General features: G+C 41.9%; 1 pseudogene across 1 annotated transcript; it reads left to right on the top strand.

Annotated features, from left to right (window-relative positions):
• Positions 1 to 3,433: 3,433 nt before the first annotated feature.
• On the top strand, positions 3,434 to 14,109 carry LOC308241412 (hydroxyacyl-coenzyme A dehydrogenase, mitochondrial-like; annotated as a pseudogene). The gene is made up of 2 exons: positions 3,434 to 3,535; positions 13,139 to 14,109. The product of its transcript is annotated as a hydroxyacyl-coenzyme A dehydrogenase, mitochondrial-like (transcript).
• The last annotated feature ends 2,467 nt before the right edge of the window (positions 14,110 to 16,576 follow it).

Here is a 16,576-nt window from a genome sequence, read left to right as displayed (position 1 = left end):
ATGCATGCCAATCAAGTCTCCATGAAACAGGGAAGGTGCTTGACTGTCAGTAACACCTGGGAACCAGTCATTGGCTAGACTCTAGCCGCTAGAGTATGTGTGACCACTGCAAGTGGAAAAAATTTGACACTGACCTCCTAAACAAAGAAGTTCTCTCTCTTGCTAGGCCCATGCTCCTGGCCTGTGGATTCTCATGCTCCTGCATTTGCCCACTTAGCCCAAGGCCATGTGGACCCCACACACAACGGACTAATGGATGGCAAGTAGCCTGATGTTATGCAGGACCCAGCTCCACCATGGAAAGCAAACTCTGGACACTGGCTCTGCTTCAAGCTCTGCTGAGTCCCCAGCTGCACATTTTGCAGGCCTGGATGAAGGGAAATGGGACTTTGCAAACCCAGGGATGTAAATAACTCCTCCTCCTGTGTGAGTCTCAGAAATTTATTTTTCTCCAGATATTGTAAGGACCCAACTCCAAGCACCCAGTGGGAAAGGGGATACCCACTTCCACCGGTGGATTTCCCTCTTCCATTGATCACACTGTGTGGTTACTTCAGGTATTTGAGTTTGTAAGGCCTGACATGCACCTCCCCTGAGCTTGTCAGCTTTAATATGTGGCCATCTTTTGGTCATACTTGACCTGTTATATTTCTTTACTGTCTACTTTCTCCCAACTAGAATTACCAGCCATGAGAAAAAGAATTATTTTCTGTACTATTTATTTTCTTTGCTCTTAGAAGAGTAGGTGCTTAATATTTTCTCATTAACTAAATGACTGACCTATGGAATTTTCTAAGATATATGTCTAATTTATATCTTTATGTCTCTACCTCCTCTCCACATAGAAATATTTGAAGACAGCTGTATAGGGGAAAAGGAGGTTCATGCAACCCTATTTACAAATCGTAACTGATTTTAACTTCTGCATTTTCAAATCTCCCCACATTCTCTCAGGAGACTCCACTCCCCAAGGCCAAGGGGGTTATTCCAATCATTCCTTGGCTGTTAATAATAGGAGGTGCTGTGCATATGTGTTACTTCTTTTCATCACTGAATCTTAGTAATACATTCTTAGAAATGTATCTCTGGGTCAGAGGGTCATTCCATATGTAAATTAATAGCTATTACCTAATTTCATACCCACACCCACCCCCAGGGCTTATACCATTACCATTTTGGATTTCCACCAGCAATGGGTGGATTGTCTTATCACTTTCTTGATGGCATCATTTTCAGCAAACACTTTTAATATTTAACAAAATTTAATTTACATATTTTTTATTTTTCTGCTTGTGCAGTTGGAGCCATATCTAGAAGATTTTGCCTAACCCAAGGTCACAAAATTCATTCCTATGTTCCCCTTTCATTCTAATTCTTTTGGCCAGAATACTTTCAGAACAACATTAACTTCTGAATAAGAAACATTTTTTATTTTAAAGTGTTTATTAATGATCATCCATTAAGCAAAGCAATAATGAGTAATTTTTATTTTTCCTCTCATCTTTTTGTGAAAAACAATTGAAATAGTATCAAATATATTGACGATTTTATTTTGTTAATTACTATTCTTATGCATATTGTTAAGAGGTAAAATATAGTGTTGCTAGTCACTTACTGTGGGTTTTTACAACAGCTTTGCTCAGTGTGGGCATTCAGTGTTTAGAAAAGACAGAAAAATTAATGAATGTAGAACTGTGGATGTCATGCTAGTTCATAGGAAAACCAGCCTCAAACTTAAGCTGCCTTAAATAAATAGCTCATGACTCCTCTAACATCATCATATAGTATGTATGACTAAGGGTAAACACTAGCTACTAAATGCAGTGACAATTAGCAAAATGTAAATTATGTTATTCATTAGATCAAAATAAAATATTCTGATTTATTGATTTAAGAAAATATAAAGGTTTGTTGACCTCATATAATTTATTTCCAATCAAAGTATAAAGTTGTAAGAACTATTTTATTTGATTACAGCCATGAATAACCTAACATAAGGCACATTTACTAAAGGCTATCAAAATTTTAAATCCAACATATGATATGATCTTGTATGTAGAAAATCCTGTGGAATACACACACACAGAGACACACACACACACATAAATACTAGAAGTAATAAGAGTTTAATAAAATTATAGGATATAAGATCAAAATTCAAAAATCAATTTGATTTCCATATGCTAATAATAAATCAAGTATTAAATTTTAAAAAAATAGTTTTAATCATGTGAGAGATGCAAATCAAAATGACAATGAAGTATCTCCTCAATACTACCAGAATGGCTATCATCAACAAATTAACAAACAACTAGTGCAGGCAAGGATGTGGAGAAAAAGAAACCCTCGTATACTTGTTGGTGAAAATGCAGACTGGTGCAGCCACTGTAAAAAAACAGTTTCCTCAAAACATTAAAAATTGAGCTCCTATTTGACCCAATGATCCCACTTCTAGGAATATATCCCAAGAAATCAGAAACACCGCCGAAACCGGTTTGGCTCAGTGGATAGAGCGTCGGCCTGCGGACTGAAGGGTCCCAGTTTCGATTCCGGTCAAGGGCACGTACCTTGGTTGCAGGCACATCCCCAGTGGGAGGTGTGCAGGAGGCAGCTGATCGATGTCTCTCTCTCATCGATGTTTCTAACTCTCTATCCCTCTCCCTTCCTCTCTGTGAAATATCAATAAAATATATTTAAAAAAAAAAAAAAGAAATCAGAAACACCAATAAGAAAGGATATATGCGGAGATTCCAAGATGGCAGCTGGCAGGACAGATGTGAGGAGAGAGTGTTAGTGAGTGAGGGAGTGAAAGGGCAGTGTGTGGACATGTGGTGTGTGTGTCTAATAGAGGGATAGCTAGATCTCACAGGACCTCCGGGGGCTGGCATACTGGATTTGCATAGCTAGAGAGCCTCTTCTATTGCTGTTATCTCTCCCAGAGCACCAACTCTCCCACAGAGGCCACACCATCCTGAAGGGGAGAGCAGTTCTGCCTGGGAGCCCAGCTTCACCTCCCATCAGGTGCTCTCAGACACCACCTGGGATCTTACAGCCACTCCAGCTAGAGACCTTCTGCTTCAGCTGCCAACCCATAAACACTGGGACTCCAGCCCCGCTAGATGAGGGCTCCTATGAAGACACTACTCTCACCCCAGCCAAATGCCTTAGCCCCGAGCACCACGAGCACACACACACACACGTGCAAACAGCCAAGCCGTAAGCAGCAGCCCCAGGTCTGGTGACCATGCGTATGAACAGCCACACCTTACACAGCAGCCCCGGGCTCCACGACTGAGCACGTGAACAGCTGAACCTTACACAGCAGCCCCAGGCTTGGTGACCATGCATGCACAACCCAAGCCTTCAGGAGCAGCCACAGGCTATGCAACCACGTGCACGAATAGCCAAGACTTATGCAGCAGGCCCGGGCACCATGACTGCTCCAGCAGCCATGCAACCAGCCCCCGGAGGAGCAACTGCTGCCCTCAACTGCACAAGGAACAGCCGGCCCATGACCATGTGTAAAGCAGCAGTTGTACAGCCAAGTGAGGAGTAGCAGCCGCCTGCGACCACCTGAAGAGCAGCCACCCAGATAGCAGCTGCAACCTGTGACCACACAAGGAACAGCTGCCCTGTAACCTACCAAGGAGCAGATGCTGCCCACAACCATGAGAGGAGAAGATGCCCTGCGACCACGCAAGGAGCAGCAGCCATTCACGACTGCCCAAGGGGTAGACGCTGCCTGTGACCACTTGAGGAGCAGCCACTGCCTGCGACTGCACAACCCACCACCAAGCCCACAGCTGCAGCCACAGGCCCCACATGACTCCACACCTAGATCCTTTGGTGAGAGCAAAAATGGGGAGACAGAACAACCCCCAAAAGAAAGGAGGAATCTTCAGAAAAGGAACTAAATGAAATGGAGGCATGCAATATGACAGAAAAAGAATCCAGAATAAGGAGTTGATAACCCAGATGGATGAGAAAATCAACAACTTATGTAAGAATCGGGAGGAAATAAAGAGTGATATAGCTACAGTAAAAAAAAAAAAACATTATGGAAGCTTTCAACAGTTGACTAGGAGAAGTGGAGAACCGAATTAGCGAATTAGAAGCCAGGGAAGTAAAACAAACCCAATCTGAACTGCAATTGGGGAAAAAAATCAAAAGACATGAGGACAGCCTGAGAGAGCTTTGGGACAACATGAAATGAAGCAACATAAGTACAACAGGGGTGTGAGAAAAACAAGAAGAGGAGCAAGGGTTAGAAAACCTATTTGAAGAAATAATGTCAGAAAACTTCCCTGATGTGGGGAAGAAAAAGTCACACTAGCACAGAGTCCCAACAACATGAACCCTAAAAGTCCCACACCAAGACACCTCATCATTACAATGGCAAACGATAATGACAAAGAGAGAATATTAAAGGCTGCAAGAGAGAGATAGAGAGTTACCTACAAGAGATCTCCCATTAGATTATTGAATGATTTCTTTTTTTTTAAATATATTTTATTGATTTTTTACAGAGAGGAAGGGAGAGGGATAGAGAGTTAGAAACATCGATGAGAGAGAAACATCGATTAGCTGCCTTCTGCACACTCCCTACTGGGTATGTGCCCGCAACCAAGGTACATGCCCTTGACCAGAATCGAACCTGGGACCTTTCAGTCCGCAGGCCGACGCTCTATCCACTGAGCCAAACCGCTTAGGGCAGATTATTGAATGATTTCTTAACAGAAACACATTTGGCCAGAAAGGAATGGAAGGAAGTATACAAAGTGATGCAAAGTAAGGGACTGAATTCAAGAATACTCTATCCAGCAAGGCTATCATTAAAATATGAAGGGTAAATCAGGAGTTTCACTGACAAAAAAGGCTAAGGGAGTTTATCACTACCAATCCAGCAATGCAAAAAAAGCTAAAGGGACTGTTGTAAATAGAAGAATAAAGTGGTGGGGGTGGGGGAGTAGGAAGACAGGCAAAAAATAAAATAAAAATGGTTACAAACAATTACCTATCAATAATAACTTAAAACATAAATGCCCTAAATGTTCCAATCAAAGGACATTGAGTGGCTGAATGGATAAAAAAACATGACCCATATATATGCTGTCTACAAGGGACCCACCTCAGAACAAGTAAAATATCTTTCAGGCAAATGGAGATGAAAAATCAGTTAGGTCAGAAATACTTATATCTGACAAAATAGACCTCAAAGTAAAGGCCATAACAAGAGATAAGGAAGGCTACATCATAATACTAAAGGTATCAATACAACAAGAGGGTATAACACTGGTAAACATATACACACCCAATGCAGAAGCACCGATATACATAAAAATACTTCTGTAAGTTATCAAGAAAGAGATCGACAGCAATACGATCATAGTAGCGGACTTTAGTACCCCACTGACATCACTGGATAAGTCCTCTAGACAAAAAATCAGCAAAGAAACAGCAATCCTCACTAGATCAGATGGACTTAATTGACATCTTCAGAACATTTCACCCCAAAGCTACAGAATATATATTCTTCTCAAGTGCACAGGGGACATTTTCAAAGATAGACCACATATTGGGCCACAGGCAAAGTCTCTCCAAATTCAAGAAGACTGAAATCATATCAAACATCTTCTCAGACTGCAATGGTGTAATATTAGATATCAACTACAATAAAAACAATAAAAAAATTCAAACACATGGAGGTTGAATAGCACACTATTAAACAATGATTGGGTGACCAAAGAGATCAAAGAAGAAATAAAAAAATCATGGAAACGAATGACAATAAAAGCATACAATCCAAAACCTATGGGACACAGTGAAATCAGTCCTGAGAGGGAAGTTCATAGCATTATAGGCCTACCTAAAAAAACACACACAAGAAAAACTGGTAATAAACTATCTAATACTACAACTTAAAGAATTAGAAAGAGAGCAACAAGAAAATCTCAGTGTGATCATATGGAAGGAGGTAATAAACATCAGAGCAGAAATAAATGACATAGAAACAAAAATAATAATACAAAATATCAATTAAACCAAGAGCTGACTCTTTGAAAGGATAAACAAGATTGATGAACCTTAGCCAGGCTCACCAAGAAGCAAAGAGAGAAGACCCAAATAAACAAAATCAGAAATGAATGAGGTGAAATAGCAACAGACCCCACAGAAATACAAAAGATTGTAAAAAAAAAAAAATACTATGAACAACTCTACACCATCAAATTAAACAACCTTGAGGAAATGGACATATTTCTAGAAAAATACGACCTTCCAAACTCAATCAAGAAGAATAAAAAATGCTGAAGCCAGCATTACCCTAATCCCAAAACCAGATAAAGACACTACAAAAAAAGAGAATTACAGGCCAGTGTCCCTGATGAGCATAGATGCTAAAATCCTCAACAAATCCTAGCAAATCGGATCCAGCATTACATTAGAAAGATCATACACCATAACTAAGTGTGATTTATTCCAGGGATGCAAGGCTAGTACAATATCTGCAAATCAATAAATGTGATATATCACATAAACAAATTAAGACACGAAAATCACATAATCATATCAATTGATACATAAAAGGCATTTGACAAAATCCAACACTCTTTCCTGATAAAAAAAAAAAAAAAAACTCTCACCAAATTGGGAATAGAGGGATCATACCTCAACATTTTTATTAGCCTTATATGACAAACTTACAGCTAACATCATATTTAATGGGCAAAAACTAAAACCATTTCCTATAAGAACAAAAACAAGACAGGGATGCCCACTCTCACCACTGCTGTTTGACATAGTACTGGAAGTGCTAGCTATAGAACACAGATGAGAAGAAATAAAAGGCATCCAAATCGGAAAAGTTGAAGTAAAATTCTAATTATTCACAGATGTCATGATATTATACATAGAAGACCCTAAGGACTCCATCCAAAAACTATTAGAACTAATAAATAAATTTGGCAATGTGGCAGGATACAAAATTAACACGCATAAGTCTATGGCTTTTTAATATACCAACTAGAAGCCCAGTGCACGAAATTAGTGCATGGTAGGGGGCCCTCAACCCAGCCTGTGTCCTCTTGCAATCCGGGACCCCTCAGTTAGGGTTCCTAGGGGCCTGGCCAGCAATCAGGGCCTGTTGGGGCTTTCCTTCCCCCAGCTGCCAGCAGTTGGCCCCACCCTGCCACTGCCACTGTTAGCCATCTGTGCAGTGCTAAGCCCCCTACACTCCCCTGTCACCAGCCACCTCTCTTTGCAGGCAAAAGACATAGGGTGTGATCACTTGGCTGGCCTGGGCCTCCCTCTGTGGGTCCGTCACTGGCTGGCCCCGCACACCTGCCACAGCATTGATGGCCAGTGGCCTGGGCCTCCCTCTTTGGGGCAATTGATTGCAGAGCCCCCGCATCAATCACCCTGCAGAGGGTGGCCTGGGCCTCCCTTTTCAGGGAGATCATGGGGCAATGGCGGGGTCCCATGACCAATTGCATCGCACCCTCCTTGGCTGGCCTGGCACCAATATGTGTCATAGCATGGTCGTCCAGAAGGTCATCTGGACGGTCATTCTGCTGTTCAGTCATTTGGTTGATTTGCATATTACACTTTTATTATTATAGATAATGAACTCACAGAAAGAGAAACTAAAAAAACAATCCCATTTACCATTGCAACAAAAAGTTAAGATACCGAAGAATAAATTTAACCAAGTAGGTAAAGGACCTGTACTCAGAAAATTACAGGATGCTGAAAAAAGAGATAGAAGAAGACATAAACAAATGGAAGAATATACCATGTTCATGTATTGGTAGAATCAATATCATTAAAATATCCATATTACCCAAAGCACTCTATAAATACAATGCAATCCCCATTAAAATACCAACAGCATACTTCAAAGACCAAGAACAAACTCTCCAAAAATTCATCTGGAATAAAAAAAAGATCCCAAAATAACCTCAGCAATCCTGAGAAAGAAGAACAAAATTGGAGGGATCACAATACCAGATATCAAGCTATACTACAAAGCAACTGTTCTCAAAACTGCCTGTTACTGGCACAAGAATAGACATATACCTGTAGATCAATGGAACAAAACAGAGAACCCAGAGATCAACCCAAGACATTATGCTCAATTAATATTTGACAAAGGAGGCAAGAGCATACAATGGAGTCAAGACAGTCTTTTCAATAAATGGTGTTGGGAAAATTGGAGAGATACTTACAAAAAGAAAATAAACGAAAGTAGACCACCAACTTACACCATACACAAAAATAAACTCAAAATGGATAAAGGACTTAGACATAAGACCAGAAACCTTAAAATCCTTGAAGAAGCCATAGGTAGTAAAATACCAGACATACGTTGTAGCAATATATTTACTGATACAACTCCTAAGGCAGTGGAAACTAAGGAGAAAATAAACAAATGGTACTACATCAAAATATAAATCTTCTGCACAGCAAATGAAACCATAAACACACACACACACACACACACACACACACACAAAAAAAAAAAAAACCAACAACAATAAGAAAGCCCACTGTATGGGAGTACATATTTGCTAATGTTGTCTCCAATAAGGGTTTCATATCCAAAATTTATAGAGAGCTTTACAACTTAACAAAAATAAGATAAACAATCCAATAAAAAAATGGGCAAAGGACCTAAATAGACACTTTTTGAAAGAAGACATACAGAAGGCCATGAGACATATGAAAACATGCTCAAAGTCACTAATAATCCAAGAGATGCAAATCAATACAACAGTGAGGTACCATCTCACACCTGTCAAAATGGCTATCACCAACAAATCAACAAACAACAAGTGCTGGAGAGGATGTGGAGAAAATGGAACCTTCCTGCGCTGCTGGTGGGAATGCAGACTGGTGCAGTCACTGTGAAAAACAGTATGGCATTTCCACAAAAAATTAAAAATGGAACTTCCATTTGACTCAGTAATTCCACTTCTGGGAATATATCCCCAGAGAACAGAAACACCAGTCAGAAAGGATATATGTACCCCTATGTTCACAGCAGCACAATTTACAGTAGCTAAGATTTGGAAACAGCCTAAGTGCCCATCAGCAGATGAGTGGATTAAAAAACTGTGGTACATCTACACAATGGAATACTACGCCACTGTAAAAAAGAAAGAATTCTTACCATTTGCAACAGCATGGATGGAACTGGAGAGCATTATGCTAAGCGAGATAAGCCAGTTAGAGAAAGACAAACATCACATGATCTCACTCATTTGTGGAATATAATGAACAACATAAACTAATGAACAAAAATAGAAAGAGAATCATAGAAGCATCGAACAGACTGTCCAACCTTAGAAGGAAGGCGGAGCGTGAGGAGCTACGAGCTCAAGCAAAGGATTTGTATGCATGCATATCAGCATAACCAATGGTCAAGAGACGGGGGATGTAAGGCCATGTGCTGTGGGGTCAGGGTGGCCAAGAAGTGCTCAATGGGGAAAAAGGAGACATATGTAATACTTTAAACAATAAAGAATTCAAATATGATATAATAAAAGCCTAACATGCAAATTGACTGAACAGTGGGACAATGGCAGACCGCCTGGTCACTGTGACCTGCACTGACCACCAGGGGGCAGATGCTCAACAAAGGAGCTGCCCACTGGTGGTCAGTGCGCTCCCACAAGGGGAGCTCCGCTAAGCCAGAAGCCGAGCTCACAGATGGCAAGAGCAGCGGCGATGGTGGGAGCCTCTCCTGCCACCACAGAAGCACTAAGGAGCAGTAAGCCAAGGGGTAAGGAGCAACTAGCAGGCAGTTGGTAAGGGGCAAGGGGTCCCGGACTGTGACAGGGCGCAGGCCAGGCTGAGGGACTCCCTGCCCCCAGTGCACAAATTTCATGCACCGTGCCTGTAGTTAAGAAAAGAAAGGATATATGCACCACTATGTTCATAGCAGCACAATTTACAATAGCTAAGATCTGGAAACAGTCTAAGTGCCCATCAGCAGAAGAGCGGATTAGAGAATTGTGTTACATCTACACAAAGGAATACTATGCTGCTGTAAAAACAAAGAAAGAACTCTTACCATTTGAAACAGCATGGATGGACCTGGAAAGCATTATGCTAAATGAAATAAATCCATTGGAGAAAGATAAATATCACATGATCTCACTCATTTGTGCAATATAATGAACAACATAAACTGATGAACAAAACTAGATCCAGAGACATAGAAGCACTGAACAGACCATCAAACCTCATAGGGAAGACGGGGGAGGCAGGGAAGGGTGGGAGCAGCAGTAAGAGATCAACCAAAGGACTTGTATGCATGCATATAAGCATAACCAATGGACACACAGATAGTAGGGGGGGTGAGGGCCTGTGCTAGGGGGTGGGAGAGGACATGGAGAGGTCAATGGGGGAAAAGGAAACATATGTAATATTTTCAACAATAAAGAATTTAAAAAATAGTTTTATTCACAACAGCATTAAAAAGAATAAATTACTTAGGAATGAATTCAACCAAAAAAAGCATAAGACTTGTATACTGGACTGCATTGGAAGATGGCAGCATAGGTAAAGGCTGGTACTTGCTGCCTCCCACAACCACATCAAAATTACAACTAAAATACAGAACAACCATCATTCGTAATTGCTGAATGGATTACAACTAGAAAAATAAAGAAGAAAGCACATCGAGACTAATAGGAGAGTCAATGGGCTGGACAGGCACCCATGTAGGCCATTTTTCTAATGCAGAGGGAGAGTGTCCTGCAGAGGCCACAATGAGGAGCAAGGGGTCATAGCCCCATACCAGACCCCCTACCCAGGGTCCCAGAGCTGGGAAGAGAAGTTCCCGTAACTTCAGGCTGTACAAACCAGCGGGGTTTGTGGGTGAGGGACACAGAATCTGCCAGAGACCCAGGTGTCCCATCTTAAAAGGCTGGGTATGAATTTACTTGGACTCACTTCCTCTGAGCTCCAGTGCCAGGAGTTGTTGGGGGACCAGACACATATGGGGAGGAACTAGATTGTCTGGCATTGAGGCAGGAACTCAGAGGTGGCTTTCTACCAGATGGAGGTGCTCACAGGGGTCATTGATCCTATGCCAAAACCTCCTCTGTCCCAGGGATGAATGACAACCATATCTGAGTCTGCTGTTTGCTCCACCCTGTTGATTCCCAGAGACCCCACCCCATCCAATTTGCAGCCCCACCCAAGCTGTGTGCAGCAGCTTTTTCATATGAATGACCTGTCCTGGCTCAGGCTTCAGACATTGCTAAAATCTCTCATACAAGCAGCAGCTGGTGTCAGCGTGCCCCAAGCCTATCAATAAAAGGCCCAGGACCCAGCACCAGCACCATCCTGCCTTGCTTCACAGCTGGGCCTTGTCTGGGCACTTCCAAATGATATACAAATAGGGGGAATCTGCAGATATCTCTGTAGCTCTTGCTGGGTGGCCCCAGGAAGTGGCTGACTTTGCACCTCCATGAAGATCCAAGACCCAGTGCACCCAGTGGACAGCTTCAGACCATACCAATTTACAACTCTACACACCCATAAGTGACATACTCAAGGGGAAGACTCAGTGAGCACCATAGCCCTACTGAAGCAAGTCCTGCTCTACAGAGGTGTTTCCTGCACAGCATCTCTCCCACTATAGTTGCAGCTGGTCCTCACTGCCAATTTGGCCTGGAGGTCAATTCCTCCCACCAATAGCAATCAAGTCTCAACTACAACAAGACTGCACACAGCCCACCAAAGAGCACCCTTAGAGTGCTCAGCTCAGGTGACTGGAGAGGCTGAGCCACTGGGCCCTATAGGACACATACTACACAAGGCCACTCTGCCAACAACAGGAGACAGAGCAGCTCTACCCAATACATAGAAACAAACACAGGGAATCAAAACAAGCACAGGGAAGCAGCAAAAATGCGGAGACAAAGAAACATGTCATAAATGGAATAAATGGAAGAAAGCAAACTACTGGATACAGAGTTCAAAACTGTGGTTATAAGATTACTCAAGGATGTTCATGAGACTTTCAAGGGACTTAGTGAGACTTTCAAGGATCTTAGTGAGAATTCCAAAGACATGAAAAGGACCAGTCAGAAATTAAGCATACACTAACTGAAATGAAGAATAATTTCCAGGACTTCAACAGTAGAATACAGGATTTTGAGAATCAAATCAACAATTTGAAATATGAGGAGGCAAAAAGCACCCAATCAGAAGAGTAAAAAGAATACAAAAATATGATGATAGTGCCAAAACCGGTTTGGCTCAGTGGATAGAGCGTCGGCCTGCGGACTCAAGGGTCCCGGGTTCGATTCCGGTCAAGGGCACGTACATTGGTTGCGGGCACATCCCCAGTGGGAGGTGTGCAGGAGGCAGCTGATCGATGTTTCTCTCTCATCGATGTTTCTAGCTCTCTATCCCTCTCCCTTCCTCTCTGTAAAATATCAATAAAATATATTTAAAAAAATATGATGATAGTATAGGAGCATCTGGGGCAAGTTCAAGCATACCAACATTCATATTATGGGGGTGCAGAAGGAGAAGACAGAGAGCAAGATATTGAAACCCTATTTGAAGAAATACTGACAGAAAACTTCCTTTCCCTGATGAAAGAAATAGACTTACAAGTCCAGAAAGCACAGAGAATCCCAAACAAGGGGAACCCAAAGAGGACCACACCAAGACACATCATAATTAAAATTACACAGGCTAAAGACAAAGAGATAATCTTAAAAGTAGCAAGAGAGAAGCAGTTAGTCACCTACAAGGGAATGCCCATATGACTGTCAGCTGATTTCTCAACAGAAACTATGCAGGCCAGAGGGAGTGGCAAGAAATATTCAAAGTGATGAATAGCAAGGACCTGCAACCAAGATTACTCTACCCAGCAAAACTATCATTTAGAATTAAAGGTCAGATAAAGTGCTTCAAAGAGAAGAAAAAGCTAAAGGAGTTCATCACCACCAAAACAGTATGACATGAAATGTTGAAAGGTATTCTTTAAAAAGAGGAAGAGGAAGAAGAAAAAAGATTTAAAAATGTGAACAATAAAATGGCAATAAATACATATCTATCAACAATTGAATCTAAATATCAAATTAGGCGTAGTGACTTCTTTGTGGGGTCTGGACACTAGCTGCTCTGCTTTCACCACACCACCGTGGCTTTTGTAACCAGACAGTTTGTGCCCATGTCCTCTTGTCCACAGCCTCAGCCAAGGTGAAGAAAATTGTCATCAAGCACATGGCAGTCATTGAAGGTGGGCTGATGGGCATCGGCCTTAGGCAGGTTGCTGCAGCAACTGGCCACACAGTAGTATTGGTGGACCAGACGGAGGACCTGCTGGCAAAATCCAAAAAGGGAATTGAGGGAAGCCTTAAGAAAATTGCCAAGAGGTTTGCAGAAAACCCCCTGGGTGGTGAGTTTGTGGAGAAGACCCTGAGCAACATATAGATCAACACGGACGCAGTGTCTGATGAGCTGGTGTTGGAGGCAATCATGGAGAAGCTGAAGGTGAAGAATGAGCTTTTCCAGAGGCTGGACGAGTTTGCCTCCAAATACACAATCTTTGACAGCAACACTTCCTCTGTGCAGATCACAAGCACAGCCAATGCCACCACCAGACAGGACCGCTTGTCTGGGCTCCACTTCTTCAACCCAGTGCCCAGGATGAAGCTCATGGAAGTCATTAAAACACCAATGACCAGCCAGAGACATCTGAATCTCTGACAGACTTCAGCAAAGGCCTGGGAAAGCATCCTGTTACTTGCCTGGGTTTATTGTGACCCACCTGCTGGTGCCCTACCTCATGGAAGTAGTCTGGCTGTACGAACGAGGTGATGCGTCCAAGGAAGACATCAACATCCCTGTGAAGTTGGAAGCTGGGTATCCTATGGGCCCATTTGAGCTTCTCCATTACGTTGGGCTGGACACGACAAAATTCATCATGGATGGCTGGCATGAGATGGACACACAGAACCCCCTGTTTAGCCCAGCCAATCCGTGAACAAGATGGTAGAAAAGCAAAAGCTTGGCAAGAAGACAGGAGAAGGGTTTTACAAACACAAATGCTGCGCAGGTGCTCCGGCTCCAGGCACAGCCCTGTAAGCTCCACCAGCAGCCACCCCAAGTGCCTGTGGGACTGCCCTTGGGTCAACCTGCTCCTACGCAACACAGCGATGTGCCTTTTGGTTGTATCTGGCTGAATTATTTACACGCAGCAGGGTTCTTTATTGAGAACAAATTCTCTCTTTTAGTCTTTTCATTTCTGTGTATTTTCTAAAAAGCTTTACACCCTCGGTGCCTTGAAGCGAACACATCTTTTGAATCTTGTCACTTTGAAAAAGCATTGCCTGAATTCACACACTGGTAGAGGGAAAGCACTTCCTCTGAGAGTGTTTAGGGGTCATCACTGCCACATGGAGGTTACGGGCGTTGGCGTGACCCTGATGTGACTGGGAAGCGCTGGAGGTAGCACCATTGCGTCTCACCTTTGTGAAAGGTCTGCTCCCTACACCTTCGAGCCTCTCCCCACATCCTGGGCACTCATCATCTCTATCCTACTCATCATCTGCTGGACTAGCGGGAACACCTGCATATACTTGGTTTGCAGGAAGAGGTTTCATTCACATGTGAAATCTGGATGAGTATGGTCTCTCTCTCTTTTTCATAAGAAATCATTACTGCAAACTGCCTATAAATTGACTCTAATAAAATATAATTTTTTAATCTGTAAAAAATTTGAATCAAAATAAATGAATAAGAAATCTATTGAACAGAATAAACTGGTGAATAATACAGAATCAGAGGCATGGAAATGGAACAGACTGTTGATTCTCAGAGGGAAAGGGGAAGGGAAGGGGGAGAGAGAATATCTTATATGCATACATGCATTACCTGTGGACACAGACAATAGGGTGGTGAAGGCCTAGAGCAGGCTGGGAACTGGGTGTGTGTGTGTGTGGCGGGGGAAGTGGGGGACATCTCTAATGCTCTCAACAATAACAACTTTTTTTTTAAAAAAGGCTTGTATACTGAAAATTACAAAATATTTTTTAAATTATATAGAAAATATGAATGGAGATATTCCATGTTTATGGATCAGAAGTTATTAAGATGGCAGTACTCCCCAAATTGATCTATATATTCAATACAATCTCTACCAAAATCCCAGAATGCCCCCACTCCCCACTCCCATTGAAAAGCTGACTCTAAAATTCACATGGAAATGTAAGGGACCAGACTATCCAAACCAATCTTGAAAAAGAAGAACTTTACACTGTCTAATTTCAAGACTTACTATAAAGCTACAGTAATAAAGGAAGTGTGGTGCTTACCTACAGAAAGTCATATATACCTTCGTGATTGAATGGAGAATCTGAAATAGACTCTTTTTTGGTCAAATGATTTTCGCAAAAGTGCCAAGGCAATTTAATGTTAAAAAGATTGTATTTTTAGTAAATGGTAATGGGAAAATTCTTATTTCATACCATATACCAGAATTAACTTAAAATGGAGCATATATAAATATGAGTTAAGACTATAAAACTCTCAGAGAAAGCATAGGAGTAAATCTTTGTATCTTGGATTAGGCACTGATTTCGATATAACACCTAAAGTATACATGATAAGGAAAATATTGATAATTTGGTTTTCATTAAAATTAAAATCCTGTTTGCTTCCAAAGACACTAATTAGGAAGAAAATGAAAAGACTTGAAAAAACATTTGCAAACCACATATTTGAGAAAACAGTTGTATTCAAAATAGACAAAGGCTCATGCAACTAAATAATAAGACAAATAAAGCAAGCATTACACAAAGATTTGAAAAGAAATTTCATGAAAGAAGATATACAGATGGCCAAGCAGCACACAAAAAGATGTCAAACATCATTAGTCACTAGGGAAATGCAAATCAAAACCATAATGAGATAACACTGCATAGCCATAAGAATGACTGTAAATAATAAAATGGACAGTAACAAATGTTGACCATCATGTGGAGAATCATGAACTTTCTCACGTTACTATTGTGAATGCAAAATGTTAGAGTTACATTGAAAAACAGTTTGGCAGTTTCTCAAAATGTTAAACACAAATTAATCATCGGCATTCAACAACTCCATTCCCAGATCTCTTCCCAAGATAAATGGACTTACATATGAATCTTCATAGCAGCATTATTCATAACAGCCAAAAATGGAAACAACCTAATGTCCACCAACTGGTGAGTGGATAAACAAAATGTGGTAAAAATATATATGTGAAATACTATCCTATATAACAAAGAGCTAATATGCAAATGGTCATCACACCCTTGCGCCCTTGCACCCTCCTGCCCTCGTGCCCTCATGCCAGGGCCAGAGGACCTGAGGCTGGGCCAGGGGACCTGAGGCTGCAACCCCTGACCCAGGGCCAGGGGACCTGAGGCCAGGCCAGGGGACCTGAGGCCACGCCCCCCACCCTGTGGGGCTTGACAGGGGACCTGGGGCTTGACTGCGGTGGGGCCTGCCGGGTCTGGGTCTCACACGATTTTGAGGCACACATAGGTGGGCGGGGGGTCCTGCAGCACGC

This window comes from Plecotus auritus (assembly GCF_963455305.1).
Source record: "Plecotus auritus genome assembly, chromosome: 1".
Lineage (NCBI taxonomy): Eukaryota > Metazoa > Chordata > Mammalia > Chiroptera > Vespertilionidae > Plecotus > Plecotus auritus.
This window is presented reverse-complemented; position numbering and strand designations above follow the sequence as displayed.